This window comes from Buteo buteo, chromosome 15 (genome assembly GCF_964188355.1).
Source record: "Buteo buteo chromosome 15, bButBut1.hap1.1, whole genome shotgun sequence".
NCBI lineage: Eukaryota > Metazoa > Chordata > Aves > Accipitriformes > Accipitridae > Buteo > Buteo buteo.
Window position 1 is genome coordinate 3,160,237 of NC_134185.1, and position 13,685 is coordinate 3,173,921.

Here is a 13,685-nt window from a genome sequence, read left to right on the forward strand (position 1 = left end):
ATGTTAACCAATGTCTGTTTTGACAGATTCTTGTACATTGTGTTTTCAGCTTCTTTTGGAAGTTTAACTACACAATGGAGAGTATTAAATGGCTTGTTAATGCTTCCTTCTTCTTATATCATACCGAATATTCCTGGCACTTTGAAATAGATGCACGGTTTTGGTTTGCAAAGTCTTTTTCTTCCTGGTAAATATTTTAACCTGTAAGATTTTCATACAGTGGATTCGATTGTCTCATAGTCTTTAAAATATTTCTCTCTGTATATATATAAAAATAATATAAAAAACAACAAAAATATTCCAGAAAAATAGCCAGAGATGATAAGTATAAGAGAGTTGGTTCATAATTTTAAAAGCATTTTAATAACGGAATTTATGAAAATTATTCATTTAGCCTCTGACAGACATCACTGGGTTGGAAGGCAGCACTTGTATAGTCTTCATAACTATATCTAAGTGACAGAATCCTGTACCACTGCACCTCAAGAGAGATGGCAGAGAGCAGACATGGCAGTCACGCCAACAGCAGCACATCTGGGATAAATATGTTGGTGTTAGTGAAATGATACAGTTAGCAATGTGAAGAGGCAGCTCGCTCTATCTCATCGTGCGTGGGTAGTCCTCAAAGGAAAATCTGCAGTCTCTGGGCATTTTCCTAATTCTCTCACCACTGTTTTCTTACACTGGGGAATAAAATGTGCCCAGTGGCTTGGCATTATCCATCATCCAGACGGTGTATAGTTGGGAATGACATGGATTCGGTGCCCAAAACCACTGTCTGACTAGAATAGAACCTGGTTTCCATTCATCAAATTCTTAAAGCATTATCTCCCACTTACTGAGCAGGTGGGTGAAGTATAAAAAAACCATGGCACAGTTTCTGTGGTAGTTGTATTTTTTGTTGTATTATAAATCCATATAAATCACTTTCCTCTCTCAATGTGGCAGGAGCAGGTGATGGTGAGATAAATTGCCAGCACAGCTATTTGCACTTAAAATCCAGTTTTACCACCATTCAATAGGCACTACAGGAGTTCAGTGAGAAACAAAAACAAAATGGGGAGAACAGGTACAGGAAACTGCAAGTTCTCGTGAACATTTGTCTTTAAAATAGCAGAAAATTATCAGCACACTTTTTGTTGATAAAGTAACTATCCAAACCAATAATTTACCAACAACATTTAATCTCTTCTTGGTTTGGAATATCCAAGATGGAGGTTATTTTACCCTGAAGTATATTATTTGTTTGTAGAAACATGTGTTATCATACTTGTAGGAGCTTTTGTTTTTTTGGTTTGGTATTGTTTTTTTCTTTTTTTTTCCTGTATGAATATTCACTCTTCAGCTCTGGCTGCTTGTTTGTATCCTGTAGGACTGTAATTTCCAGAGGCCAAGTGGTTTCAGAAGCACTTCAGCCGTTGTTACCTGTCCATAGAATAACAGACCGGCAGACCGGTTGACGTCAGAAGCAGCCTCTGGAGGTCGTCCAGCCCAGTTCCCCCGTGCTCAAGCAGGACCAGCTGCAGCAGGTTGCTCAGGACCACATCCAGCTGGGTTTTGAATACCTCCAAGAACACGACACCACAACCTCTCTGGACAACCTGCTCCAGTGCTATTATTTGACCCTCCTCACCAAAAAGAGTTTTCTTCCAGTGGTTAAATGGCATCTCCTGTATTTCAGTTGTGCCCATTGCTGCTTGTCCTTTCAGCAGGAACCACTGAGAACAGTCTGGCTCTATCTCCTTTTCTCCTTCCACCCGCTCTTTAGATACATTGATAAGATCCTCCATCAGCCTTCTCTGCTTGAATGAAACGGTCCCAGCTCTCTTTGTCTTTCCTCATAGGAGAGATGCTCTAATCCCTTTATCGTCTTTGCTGGACTTGCTCCAGTACACCCACGTCTCTCACGTACTGGGGAGCCCAGACGTGGACCTGGCACTCCAGACATGTCTCATCAGGGTTGACCAGAGGGCAAGGACCACCTCTCTTGAAGTGCTGGTCATGCTCTTCCTAACGCGACCCAGGATGCTGCAAAAGTCCTGGCTTATGTTCAACCTGTTGTCCACCCGGACCACCAGGTCTTTTTTTTTTTGCAAAGCTGCTTTACAGATGGTCGGTCCCCAGCCTGTACTGGTGCGTGGCGTTATTTCTCCCCAGGTGCAGAACTTGGCACCCTGCTGAGGTTCCTATCAACCCATTTCTTTCTCCAGCCTATCCATGTCCCTCTGGATGTCCCCCCTGCTGTTATCAACCCCTCCTCATGGTTTTGTATCATATGAAAATTTTAAAACTAATTCCTATAAATATTCCTGTATACAACTTAGAAATTTTTTTACATGAATAGTCACAATCATAAAACTGAATAGCACTCATTTCCCCCAGTGGGCAACACAAAAGGAGGATTATGCAACAACTTCTTAAAAATCCTGACAGACAGCAATAATGGAAACTGCCTTGTTCTCCTATGTTAACCATTAAACACCAAGCTGTGAGATGTTCTACCATGGATTTCCCTCTCTCTTCTAGTTCAGCAGGAGAATTTGCATCGGCTATAAAGCTGTCCCATTCTGGATGAATTCACTCCAGTGTCTATAAATATCCACAGTGCTCTTGGTATGTGCTTGTTCTAACTATACAGAACTGTATAAAATCTGTATCCAAGTACATTAAAAACATGAAAATGGCACAGAAGGTGAACATTTTTTCTTTTCTGACTTTTGTACTAAATAGAAGGTTAGAAAAATAAAAGCCACATAATTTACATTTCATATTGTCTTTGAAAAGAAGTGACCTGTGAACAAAGGATTACCTGCAGGCTGATGCATAAGTGCTTACCCAAGTCCTAGAAGGGAATTTTGCCGTGTACTCTGTCTCATCCCTTAGTTATTTCTGTATTGCTTTCTTGGTGGTGGTTCTGTGCTATACTTTATAGAGAGAACCTTGCTTTCCCATCACTTCCACAGTATAGAGAAGATGTCATTGCAGAGATTTCAGTAGAGGTACTTCTGATTTATCCTGCCACCCATCATTGTTGTTAACCTCTGAATTTCCCTTACAAGTAAACAGTTGTCATGAGTTTATCTACTAAATTGAGGTAACTCAAGCTAAAAAGCAAACTGCAGTAGATAAAAAGGGTAGACAGGATTCTTAAATGATTTTTACATTTTTTTCCCCCTTTTTTCTTTCCAGAAGGGGCATGGGTATAGAATAGTTGTTAGTTTAGTAGGGAAATAACAAGTATGAGAATATAAGTTAACACAATTTCCAACATAAAAATGCTGCAGTTTTTTTCCTCAGTAAGCAATTTAATGAAATGAATGTTTTCATTTTTGTCACCTAAGTATGTAAAATGATGACATGTCAGTTTATAACTTCATCAAATGTTTTGCAGTTTTGTGCCTTATAGTAATGACTTGCTAGTTGTATTTCAAAATGTAGAATACCATTTATATACCTAGCAATACCACTGCTGGCATTGAATACTATTAGGGAAGTTGGCATATAGAGAGCCAACTGATGTTGCTGATAATTTGCTGATAATTTAGCAGAGCTTGATCCACAATAGCTTTTAACAAAAGTCTAACTTTGAGTAATCTGACAAATCGTATCCTTAATGTTGAATACGTGTATGAGAGCTTTTCTGGAGGTGGATGCCACAATACTTCTGTAGTCATACACTGGAATTTATTAGGGTTTTTTTTTTCCTTTTTCTTGTCTTTCTAGAAACAAAAACTGTCTCCTTCAATTTTTTTAAATGTTTTCTTTTAATCTGTTTTTGTAAACTCTAGCTTCCAATAAACATAGGGCAACATTATTCCTTTCTGAAGCAGCAATGTTTACAACTGGTTTTTTTTTTCTAGTGAAAAAGAAAGGATTCTGTGAAATATCAAGTAATCAAATGACATCTGTGCATATTTAATATGCTGGATCTAAATATCAGGAATATAAATATCTTTAGGAAAGTTTGCAACAAGCATACTGACTTAGGAATTTGGAAGTCGTTAGATAACACTAGAAATTGCACATGTTAGAAATAGATATTGGAAGGTTTGTTTCTGGTATCCTTCTGATTTATCCTTCTGATTATATAATTTTTTTGCAGCTTTCTTGTGTATCTTAAGAAGTCAATCAAGGTAAGTTGAATTTAAGAAATCATAAATGTATTTCTTTCAAATTCTATTGTCAATTATAATGTTTTACAACTTAGTTTTTGCCCTGAAGCATGCCCTAGACATCAAAGGGTGAAGTGACAATGTGAAGTGTAGGAAATTGCCCCACCGCTCCCATTAACAGCAATGGCAGTTGCACATGTAATTCCTCATTCACCACGTTGAAAATTTCCCCCTCGAGAGTCATGAAAGCCAAGAAACCTACCATGGGGGTGAAACCCTTGTAATGGACTACTTAACTAGATTTTGATACCTGGAGAGAAAAGAAAATGAAATTTCAGGAGCTGTATTTAACTGATAACATACTACATTCCAAAGCAGGCTATACAAGGATAAGCAGTAATATTAGAAAAATGGTGCTAGAAGCAGTGGTTGTACAGAAAGATAAAATATAAGGGATAAAAGGAACAGGTTGTTACCCTTGGGACTGGAAAGGAACATTAAACTGCTGAGGGCTAAACATAAGAGCAGTTATTCTTGGATCCCTATTCATGACAGGAGTGTCTCCTAAAGGAGCTTTCTTTTAAAAAGACAAGGAAAAGATGGAAAGCTAGGAAAGGAGGTACAGCAGCCTCTAATGATGGTCCACAAAGAGGAGGAAGATAAAATGGTTCTGCCAATCTATTCTATAGGTATGTGTAGGAAGGATAAGGATAAGAGGTGGTGAAGGACTTTACCTGCAAGTAAATGTGTTAGGATGAGTAATGGGAACCTGCCGTGATGTCTCCTGCTTTTACCGAGTTTGGGTGCAATGCTAGTCCTGTGAAAGAGAAAAGGCACTTTTCTAGGCAGGATTTCATCTCATAATTTCTTCTAAACCTTTCTTTTGTCTACATGCTCCCTGCGTATTCACCCCGCACATTCTCATCCCTATCAGCACAAGAACCTCTCCTTTGCAGTCACATTCTTATGTATCATATGTTTCACTTCTACCTTATCTCAATGTTTTACTGAGTTTTACACATTTTAAATGGCAGTGGAAATATTTTTCCTTAGCCTTTGATTGTCTCTTCTGTTTTATTCATATTGTTTTACATTTACTGTTGATACTTACTCTATTAAAGTTTTTTTATATACAGTGATCTGAATGTTACTATAAAAATAAGTATATATGTTCTCATGTATAATAATTTATTAAAACAAAAGTAAGTTTAGGGTCCCAGACCCATGTTTAATCCACCAAAGTATGTTCTTACTTTAAATCTTGAAGATCCTTGGAGTTAATGGTAAGATTTAATAAGGGTCTTAATAACCAGAGTAAAGGTCATTTAAAATAAAGACTGTGCCCAAAATTGAAATTATGTATTCCATTAAAAAAAAGAGAAATGTCAAGTCATGAGTGTAGAAACTTCTGATTAGCTCCTGGCTTATTTTGAAGGTAGAGAAAGGTGATGAGTACCGTACTGTTTTACTTTGAAGTTTCCTCTAATGTGGGGGTTTAAGTTTCCAGAGTGCGGTGAGTATCTAGTGTACAATCACGATCAATAAAACATACAGCTGTACACATCCCTGTTCACTCTCGGCAAGGTAATCACAACATGTAATTTAAGGCATCTAATTTAGCTGCTTGGAGTCACCTACTGATTCTGTAAGAAACAAGGACTTATTTTAGGTATTCTGCATCACACCAGAATGAAAAACCCAAAGTGGGTGATAAGAATAACCTCAGTATTTGGCTTGATTCAGCCAATTTTAAAAAGTCAGTGACATACTACCAAAAGCATTCAATAAGATAACTAGCTTGCTTCAGTCACACGTGCCCATTTCTGTAACAAAGCTTACTTTTTGAATTATCCTAATTGTGAAAATATATAAAAGTATCTGTGTTGGTTTGGTTTTTTTCTTTTTCTTTTTGGGAGCTCTTTTAGGTTTTTGAGGGGTAAAATCCAGTAAAACACAGTTATAGACATGTAAACAACCTCTTCCTTAACAGTGAGAAAATTAATTTTTTTCCTAAGTGTGCACAGCACTTCTAAGTTTCTCCAGAGACAGGTATCTGACTTGAGGACAGGATGGATTAGTTTATTTCTGGGTTTAGGTGATAAGTTCCATGCATTTTTTTCTGAATAAAATTCTGATTCCACTGAGGTCTCATGATTTTAGTCACTGATTTCACCTTCTGTGTTTAAAACGTGTTGAGCTTTGCTCTCAGTTCAAGGGTAAATACTTCCAGTTAATTCCTCTGGGATCAAGATGGAGCTCAATATCTAATACTTTCCCTGATATTAAAATGTATTACTCAGACAATGGAGTTTTCGTCAGCAAACCGTAAAGAATTCAGCTGAGCCACATGGGAGTAAAAATGTTATTTTTTGTTTTGGCACATACTGTACAAACAGTTCCACTATTTTTGTCACAGATACAGGAAAGAATCCCTGTATGGATACAAACTAAATCATCCCTATTAGGTAATCAAGATGGGGAGCTGATGCTGTTGCTTGTTTTAATCAATCCATGAAATGAAAGCGATTATAAACCACACCAGCACAATGTATCCCCATGAGCCTCTTGTAATTGGGATTATCATTTAATTGGCACATTCTGCTTCCACCGGGATGTGCCATTTAAGAGGGATCTAGTTTACTCTGCAGTTACAGGGCTTGTTATATGATCTCCTCTGCTAATATTACTGGTATTGTAAAGAAAAATGGAAAAGATGTATAGACTTTTCATCTTTATTTTGTCAACTGCTCGTACTACAGGAGCTTTGGTTCTCATACTGAGCTGAGAAAAAAAAAAAAAAAGGACAATTATGCTGTTGGGAAGGAATGTACATTTTTCCACTGTGTTAAAAGGATCAAAGGAAAAAATCTTCAGTAGCTACACTCTTGTGCAGTACAATAGACATAGCTGTACGGCAGAGAGATGAACAGGGAGAAACATAAAGAAAGGGTAATGTAAGAGGGAAAATGACTGGAAAATAAGTAATTTAAGGTAAGTACCAATTCTTGTGCATAGGTTTGGATTTATTTATTTATTTATTTATTAGGAATATAAATTTAAATTTATGGAAATAGCAGAATCTATTTTAAGTGTATTCCAATAATTATGTCAAAGGCATAGTATTAGATTACTTGTTCTCCTAGCGAGGTGGGAAAGGGGGTATTAGCATAAACAAACTCCTCTCACTCGTCAGCTTTCAAGCCCCAGTGAAGGCACGGGGACTTTTATAGCTAATGTAACTCCAGGTATTCAGATTTTCTTCCAAGAAGACAAAATAAAGAAGCAGCACACATGCATTTTCTGTTCTCCAGCTCACAGATTCATTGCAAAATTAAAAAAAAAAAAAAAAGCAAACAAAAAAAAAGCTTCTTCAAGTGCTTTTCTTTCAAGGAACATCTTTCATTATATTCCCAAAGGTATATCCTTCTACAAAGCTAAGATAACTTACCATTCTATTTGTGGTGGAAGTAAATTGCAGCTAATAAGGGCTGGAATTTGGCTTATACAAAAGGTAATTTACAAATAAGGGAAATAATCACACAGCTGTCTACATCTCCTTTATGGAAAACTTTTCATATTCCTTCAACTGTTACATTTTTAATTAGTGTGTCCTACACTTTTATTTTGACAGGTTAAAAGACACCTTCTTCCAGAGCTTCATCGTGAATTGGAAGAACTCCACAACAGTGTATTTTCTACGCAGTCTGGATAACCTGTTTTCAGGAATACTAATGGAAAATAGCTTAGAGGGAATTTTGTTAGGGCAAAATTTTAAAAATATGTTTATTTATTTGCCTGAGTAAAAAAGTAAAAATGCAAATTTCAGCTCAAATGCAAGTTCAGATCAACCCCAGAAGAAATAGAAACTTGATAGAATTAATATGGTATTGCCAGACTGACTGTGAATTCCAGCTTGCGAAAGGATAATTGTATCTTATAAATACACATTTGGTATATACATTTTAAATTTACTTGCTATCGTTTTCCAATGAATTTCAGTCCCTAAAGCCTATTACCAGGCTCTCGCCAGAGCAACACCATGTCATTTGTGGCCACTGAACTTCAGCAGCTCCCCAGAAGCCAGACTGCTTGTCTCTCCCACTTGGAGGATATGCTGGTAAAGAATTCCATTTCCCACACCTCCAGTAGCATCCTCTGCCCTGGCCACATTTTTAAGCCAAGAGGAAAAAACCTTCCACTTCACTTCTCAGTGTTGGCTTCTACCTACACCCCAGTCACCCAGAGGGCTTCCACTTTCCTTCTCCAGTAGATGTAAACCCCATTATATGGATTTTGTATCATAGCAGCCTAGGGCTTTAGGTGTCACGTTTATGTGGAGGTAGGTGATATCTTAGCAACACGTCTTCAGTGGATGCTATTCACATGATTTTCACCTTTTTGTCTAATTCATACTTAAGTGCAGGGTACACCACAGGTCTCCTCCTTCTTGCCTTGATTGTCACTCTCACCTTCCCTCGTTTCAGGTTCTCGGTGCCATGTCCCATTTGGTTACACTGCCTCTTGCTTTTTGCTTTGTTTTCCTTTCATTTAACTTGCTTCAATACATAGATGCTTTCCCAGCTATCAGTCATTTTGCCTGCTCCTGACATTCATTAGTAAAGCAAACACATCTATGAGGGCCACACTCTCACAATCTATGCAATCTAAATTTCCCAGTGCTTTAACAAGAATGTCATTTCAGAAATGTCGAATAGCAACACTGAAGTCAATAGCACCTATGCCTACTCAGTAACTAAAAATCAAGCATTGGAGGTAGATTTATGAGAATAATATTGTGTATATGGCCTTGTAAACAAAGAAACAAACAAGACAACCAGAAAAATGTAAGATGAAAGCACAGAAAACCATCATTATTGTGTCAGCCTCCATTTATTTCTCAAAGTTATGCTACATGTTTGTTTTCTAAATGTTTTCTTTCTGACTGTCTTTAATTTAAATCTTTAATATTTCCAGGAGAATGATGACATCAGTTGCCATTTGGAGAAGGCATTTTTCTGCTAGATTAATAGCAATGTCAATATTATTAAAAAAAAAGGTTGGATTGGTTACATGAAATGTTGGGCATCTTAGAGATAGTGAATACAAAATATTTTTTCAGTTCATTAATATTAAAACAAGAAATAGTTGTTATTACTTAAATTAGGTATACCGATATTTTATTAAATAATTATACATAATTTATCTTTTAAGCTGGAATACTATTTCAGTTATGGTTAGTGCAGATTGATAGGAATTAAGTGGAGTCATGATGGTAAATACATCACATAAAAGACCTGATCAAACTGTGAGAGAGCTATTGATTCAGAAATGTTCATGCTGGTACTGGAAGGAACAATATTTCCTTTGTGGTTTTGCACCTGTTCCAAGGTAAGGTGTCTGTTAGCCAGCATTTTACATGTGGATACATGTAACGTTTACCATTTATGAATATGTTAAACACAGATGACTACACTTAAATCTGTACAATAATTTTTGTATACCTAGACTTTCATTTAAATCTATACTCAATTTTATTAGATATCTGTTACAAAGTCTTATTAACTTTGACTGAACCTTGTGTTTCCCCAGGAAAAGTTGTCCATTGTGTTTATTCACTCAAACTCACTCTTCAACTATTCATGTAATTTATTTTTTTATTTATTTATATACTTAGCCAAAGAAGTCAACTAGAGCTACATAATACCATAAATGTCAGTCCAAAATATCTACATTTTGCAGGCACCACCATGTTTTTTTTAAGGTACAACAGAGTAACTCTCTCAGGATCTACAGATTTTCTCTTTCGCATGTGTAATGAGCAGATCAACACGAAGTATAACACCTTCAAAAATGGTTTCAGCTGGGCTCATTTTTACATGCTACCTTCATTTTAAATTCAACAAGGTTGAAAAAGAATTGAGCGGCCAAGAAGCAGGGCTAATACGGTTTATTGTTTTAATAGTAAAATGTCATAGTATTGGTGTTCTGCTCCCAAAGGGGTGGTGAGTCATTCACAGGAAGTGTTGTGCATTAAAAAAAGGAAGAAATAAAAAAATACTGGGTGGCTGTGTCATTCCCTCTTGTGCTACCTAACCTACACATTGCAAATTGCAGAGGCCAATCAAAGAAATAGAAGAAAAAATGAAATATTGAACTAGAGATTGCTTCACCAAGCCCCTGCCCAGGGAGGGGCAGTTATTCATGCCTTAAAAACAGTAATTCTGGCACCCTTAAATATCTGAGATTATAGACTTTGTAGCTGATCTGTTCCTTCAGTATACTTCTTTGTTTTATAAATTCCTAAGTCAATTTGCTTAAGGAAAAATAGAAAAAGCAAATTCCATCCCATGGACTTATGCTGACAGCTCCTTTACTGTGCAGGTCATCAACAAGTTTTAAAGTTAAGCTTTCAATGTGGTATTTTCCTTGTCAACTGCAATGATATTATACTCATTCTTAATTATTGAGTAGACCGAATAAAGATTTTCCCTCCAAATAATGCTGGGATATGAGCAATTTAGTGAAAAGGCTGTCAATTGTCCATCACTAGTCATACCAGCAAGCCAAAACCATACAATCTCCTCCAGGATTTCCAATATACCATACCATTCTGCCACCTGAAGACATGCCTGTTAACTGCTACAGCTCTGCTGGAACTCAAGGTTAGCAGTAGTTGAGAGCACGTCCTCTTCTGGTGAAGGTCAGTGAAGCCCGAATTTGCTCAACTGACTGAATTATCAGATAATTTGATTACACTTTTCTTATGGAATACATGCAAGCAACAAATCTCAGACATTTGTAACAGAAGGGAATTGCGTAGGTATGCCACTGACGTGTACGTGCTTTGCACTGGAGATATCCACTGCCACATTCCAGATACAAAGCACGGATGTGCTAGAACTCCATGTATAGGTGTAAGATATTTAGTATTGGGAATAAATGTATTTTTATCTGTCTTTCTTCACAGTAATAATGAGCTTACAGGATGATTTTTTTTTTTCATTTTTTTCCTGTAACAGTGTGTGCTAGAGATCAAGCATAGAAAATGTCAGCTCAATTGATTAAATTCTGGCAAAATAATAAGCAAATTAAAATGCATCTTACAGTTTGAAGTGGGACCCTTTATAGTCACTTACCATCTCAATTACAGAATATATACTATCATTTGTTTAAGAAAAGAGGAAGTTATAATTATGATTTCATAAATTTTCCAGTTGTTGGTGAAATTATTGAAGTTCAACCTAATAAAATTATTCAACAGCAAAGTGAGAAGCTGGAAGCACTGAAAGGTTTAATATAAAACCTGAAGCTTTGAAGTCTGTTGCATTCTGGAAAGAAAGGTTTATTCATCTCAGGCATTTCTCCCTCTGCATTGAATATCCTTTAAATAATGGACACACTTTTGATTTTATGCAGTTTTACCAAAGATCAGTGTTAGCTGTAAACCAGCCTTTTTCACTGTTGCTAATAACCCTTGAGCATCATTTTTATTGTTGTCGTTTTCGATGTTCTAAGGAGGTTAACAATTTGAAAATTGTGTTCAATGACTGGAATCTGCCATCCCACATCAAGTCGTAGCTTAGAACTATCCTTGACTACCAAAAAAAGTCATTCCTAACTTTAAGAAAAGGGATGAAGAAAGCATAGGTGAGCTGTAAGTGACAATCAGTATTGCTAAATAATAACTAGAGTAAGTAATAAAACATTGCAAAAGAAGTATCTATATTTTATATTATGTTTGCCATGTTAGAAGCCATGGGTTAGTATTCCTCAGAGCAAATATGACCAAATAACAACGTTGAGTTTGCATCTCCACAAGTTCTGAATAAGCTGAACATTCCTCGAAAATAACCACCAGAGATAATAGAGCCCCGTTTATATACTTATCATATATATTCATACATATTTATGCTCAGTTAAAATTCAGAGCTTCATTAGGCTTTCACACCATGAATTAACAGTAAGAGAGGGTCTAAATTTAATGCACACTAAAGACCTTTGTATGTGTCATTAGATATTAATTCATGGACATGTATCACTTTCACCTTCACCAATTAATGCCTGTCCCTTGCTCTTTGGCCTTGCCCCTAATATTTTTCTTTCTGTAGTCCTTTTGATTACTCTTTAATGGGAAAGGACACTTCTACCCATGGCAGCTTTGGCTGAGGTCATGCACAGAGGGGAAAAGGAAGACTGAGCACTCAGAAATTCTTCACTTGTCAGCACCCCGGCTAAAAGGCTGGGGGGTTCTCAGGCTTTTTGAAGCCGTCTGTGAAAACACAGCACAACTGCTCACGATATGGTCCTTACTGAAAGCACTTCCTTGGGTGCCAACCTATTTATTTTGGTTGTACTATTTTTTCCCCATAACGCTTTAACATTTTTATCTCTCATTTGTTAAGTTCCATAAGTAAATGGCTTTCCTTGCAACTCTAGTGGGTGGGATCAGGGAAAATGGGAGAGAGAAAGTGGTATCCCTCCACTTTTTTTTATGTTTTTTTTTTTAAATAATGAAGGATTCACCTAACAGACAACTAATTTCAGGAAAGGTTATTCACAGAACTGTGGATCTCTTTTTCCCTTACAGAGTGCTTGTTACCAGTTTGGTAGCTAAAGCCTGTAGAGGTATGATCTTTAAAACCAGCCATCTCCTTGCTGTTTTCTATTAGTTAATTAATACAAAACTGGGAGGAGTTTGCAGAAAATGGCCAAAGGATCCTGATGGAACACGAGCCAGGAATGTGCCCTTGAGGCAAAGGCGGCTGATAGTATCCTGGACTGCATTAGGAGGAGTTTTGCTGGCCGGTTGAGGAAGGTGGTCCTTCCCCTCTACTCAGCTCTGGTGAGGCCACGTCTGCAGTGCTGGGTCCTGTTCTGGACTCCCCAGCACAAGAGAGATGTGGACATACTGGGCAGAGTCCAACAAAGGGCCACAAAGGTGAAGAAGGGAGCGGAGCATCTCTCCTATGGCAAAAGGCTGCGAGAGCGGGGGCTGTGCAGCCTGGAGACGAGCAGGCGCGGGGGGATCTTATCAATGGATATAAATACCTGAAGGGAGGGTGCAAAGAAAAGAGTTAGGCCTCTCTCAATGACACCCAGTGACAGAGGTGATGGGCACAAACTGAAACATAGGAGGTTCCCTCTGAACATCAGGGAACAATTTTTTTACTGTGAGGGTGACCGAGCACTGGCACAGGTTGCCCAGGGAGGTTGTGGAGTCTCCACCCTTGGAGACATTCAAAAGCCGTCTGGGCATGGTCCTGGGCAATGAGGTCTAGGTGACCCTGCTTGAGCAGGAGGGTTGGACCAGGTGACCTCCAGAGGTTCCTTCCAGCCTCTACCATTCTGCAGTTCTGTGAGTCTACGACTACAAGGCTCCCTGACCAGTTTACTGGATTTGTTATTGCTATAGTAGGGACGTAAATCTTTCCATGCATTGCATATGGAATTTCAAATGTGGTGGAGAGTGTGTAAGAAAGAACTGGTTTTCCATGAGTATCCATCTTCTACTTGCTTACTCTAGTTGTAGAAACTCATGCTTTTCCAACAGATCAGTGTGATTCCTTCTGACTG